The sequence below is a fragment of the Adiantum capillus-veneris genome, chromosome 24 (assembly GCF_014529385.1).
Source record: "Adiantum capillus-veneris isolate H3 chromosome 24, ASM1452938v2, whole genome shotgun sequence".
In the NCBI taxonomy this organism is placed as follows: Eukaryota; Viridiplantae; Streptophyta; class Polypodiopsida; order Polypodiales; family Pteridaceae; genus Adiantum; species Adiantum capillus-veneris.
The window spans coordinates 65,599,132-65,602,659 of record NC_140954.1 but is presented as its reverse complement, the minus strand read 5'-3'; positions in this window follow the sequence as shown (position 1 = coordinate 65,602,659).

Genomic DNA, 3,528 nt, shown 5'->3' with positions numbered 1-3,528 from the left:
CAAAATTTGCACACCATATACGATGAAGGCAGCAACCGAGGACAAGAGAAAAATATCAAGATTGTACTTTATCAATAATAAATAGAAAAAGGATGCTCGACAAACTTTGAAAGATGATGAGAGACGCCACCCAAAAAGCATGTAAAAGGAGACGTCAATAACAAAAGAGTCCTCGAAATAGAGTGATGTGAGATTGAAGATTGCAGCCACAATATGAATAGTGAAACACTATATTTGTTTGAAAAGGCTCATGATAAAAACAACAAAACGATCACGAATGCTTCACGAAGAAGAAACATGCGTCAAGCTCGATAATACTAAAAACAACATAACATTTTGCTACAAACTCCAACTTTTGTAACCCAAGACTCAAATCAAAGAGCACAAGTAGACAAACAAGTTTCGTCTAAAAATGCAATCTTTGCCTAAAAGCACCATTGCGTTGCGCTCCATTTGTACTTTTTTGTTTGTCCAAATTTTGAGTAGAAGACCCTAAAAATTTGAGATGAGGTTGAGGGTGTCAAAATACAAGTCGAAAAGTAAATGTAATCAACAATTAACCACATGGATGAGTAATAAATGCTACACAAAACACTCATTATATTCCTCTTATAATTAAAATTTGCAACAAGTATGAATTTTACAAGCAAACGCATACACATACTCTATTTCTTTACCATGAGTTGAATCATCGTGTGATCGTTCCTACTTTGACTCCATGTTGAGATGTAGAGAGAGAGAGAGAGAGAGAGAGAGAGAGAGAGAGAGAGAGAGAGAGGGAGAGAGACGAGATAAGAGACTCACAATGTATGCTCCCAAAGACTCATTCATATTGAGGATAACACACACACACACACACACATACATACATACATATATATGTATGTATGTATGTATGTATGTATATATATATATATATATATATATATATATACATATGTATGTATGTGTGTGTGTGTGAGAGACCACTTAAGTATAGTGATCCATATGTAGTTGCAGCAATATGGAAGAACAAGTGACCTTGGCTATGTTGGTGCAAAAGATAGACATATTTGGTGTCTAAGATTCAATCCAAAATTCTTGTATGAAATGGTATGATATTTTCTTTATCATGAGAGAAACTCATAAAGAAAGCAAACTCGAGCATACATGACACTATGAAAATCTCAAAATGTTTACCGCGAACCTTTATTGCATTTTTTAGTGAGACCAACTTGAGTATAGTGATCTATATATAGCTGCAACAATCTGGAGGAACAAGTGAGTTAATCTTAAATTGCCGCCTTGGCTATGTTGGTGCAAAAATAGACATATTTGGTGTCTAAGACTCAACCCAAAATTCTTGTATGAGACGGTATGATATTTTCTTTATCATGAGAGAAACTCATAAAGAAAGAAAACGCAAGCATACATGACACTATGAAGATCTCAAAACGTTTACATGAACCTTTATCGCATTTTGGAGAGAGAGAGAGTCCAAAACCGGATGGCCAAAGAAGAGAGAGGGACCCGGGGGGGGGGGGGGGAGCATTTTTTATTTATTTCAAATATTATCATGGATATTGTCGCTCATACTACCATGATTATTACCTATTTAATTGCCACACTTATTACCAAACCTTGCTTTAGCGCTTAGTCATTCAAATTAAATTTGGTGTTTCTCTCTGTTTTGCTTGTGAATACAAATTAAAGAACACTATTTAAAATTTCAAAAAATGATATTACAACATGAAACAATGACTCCGAGAGAGAGAGAGAGAGAGAGAGAGAGAGAGAGAGAGAGAGAGAGAGAGAGAGAGAGAGAGAGATGAATGGACGACATCACAAAAAAATTTCATAAAGTATAAGAATGTTTATGAATTATCTTTCAAAAGATCTCTACAAGAAGCGTCATCCAATTCTAAGACCATGGATCCTAAATCAATAAAGAGAGACATATAATTGTTGTTTGTGGATGTGTTGGATTTATCATCTTCAAATTCCTCATCCAAAATCTCATCATCATGGTAATCATCCTCGCTAAGACTGGCACTTGATTTGCTGCTGTTGGACCTGAATCATCTCTCTCTCTCTCTCTCTCTCTCTCTCTCTCTCTCTCTCTCTCTCTCTCTCTCTCTCTCTCTCTCTCTCTCTCCCCCTCCCCCCCCCCATCTAAATTAGTAGGTGGGAGAGGGTTGAAGACGGTCTCCACTTCATTATAGAAAAAATGGTTCTCCCTTGAGGTGTTACGGGAACTACGAACCAAAGTTTTAGTTGGTGGATTGCTGGGATATAGATGACCTATAGAAGAGAAGTTCAAAGTGAGTAACATTGGTATGATTAATGTTACAAGAAAATAAGTGTAAAGAAGGTATTCACTCACTTGCTCATAATTGTGTGGCAAAACTAAATTGTCATTCTCCCTATGTCATGTATACTAGAGTCCACCATGTAGAGTCCACCACTTGCTTTTGAAGATGAAGGTATGAAAGGTTCTAAAATTGACCTTTAGTATCCTTACAATAGTCCCACATACCTGGCTTCATCCACCATTTGTGTCAAAGTTGCCCATGATGCTACATTCCACGGTGGTTTGATGCTCGTCAATGTGGCTTGTACGTAATTGTGGATTCTTTGACCACATAGAGTTAAAGGAAAGACACTACAAAATAATAGATATCTTTTATCAATTACAAAGATAAAATAAAAAAACTATACAATATGGTTTAAGTATACGAGTACTCTATCTTTGGTATGCAACCACGTGCATACTCCCATTCTTTGTCGACGATGATGTCTTCTCCGTGTGCTTTTGCCTTGGTAATTCTGTCATGAATCCACTCATCACTAATAAGATATGGGAAAAATGCAAGGTGTCTAGGCAGTGGGGGTGCCATTCTGCCTCCATGCGGTTGCTTCCATGCTTCCCTCTCCTACAAATGCCTTGCCTTTTCCATTGTCCACAAGTCCACCCACTTAGTCATAACATTTGCATTGAGGATATAAAGTTATTGACCACTTGGGATAGATCCATATCTATAATAAGTAATTTTCCCTTTCCACATTGCAAGTGTGAAGTCATCCTTGCATCCTCCTCATTTGACCACATGTAAGGCATTGAGGGATTAGCTTGTGCCAAATACTTTAAAATGTAAACAAATGCCTCTTGCACAATCCATCCTTCAGCCATACATTCCTCTGGCTAGGACCGTAGCTTCACAAAATCTTTGAGAGTTTTTAAAAACCTCTCTAAAAAGAACATCTATCGTGCATGCACTACTCCACATATGGCGATCTCTTCAACCACGTGAACCAAGAGGTGGATTTGGCTAAGAAGAATGGATTGGAAATGCATCCTTAATGGTGCACATGGTTTCCATGGCAAGTGTTTGAGTAGAAGGGTAGTCATCTATTTCAATTTCTTTGGAGCTTACAAATCTACAAGAGAACACACAAGAGTACACTAAGTGCTTGTTGAGGGTATTGTGTACATAGAAAAGTTTAGTTGAGTGGAGTTGTGGTGTACCTTACTAACTCCCGAGTTTGAAA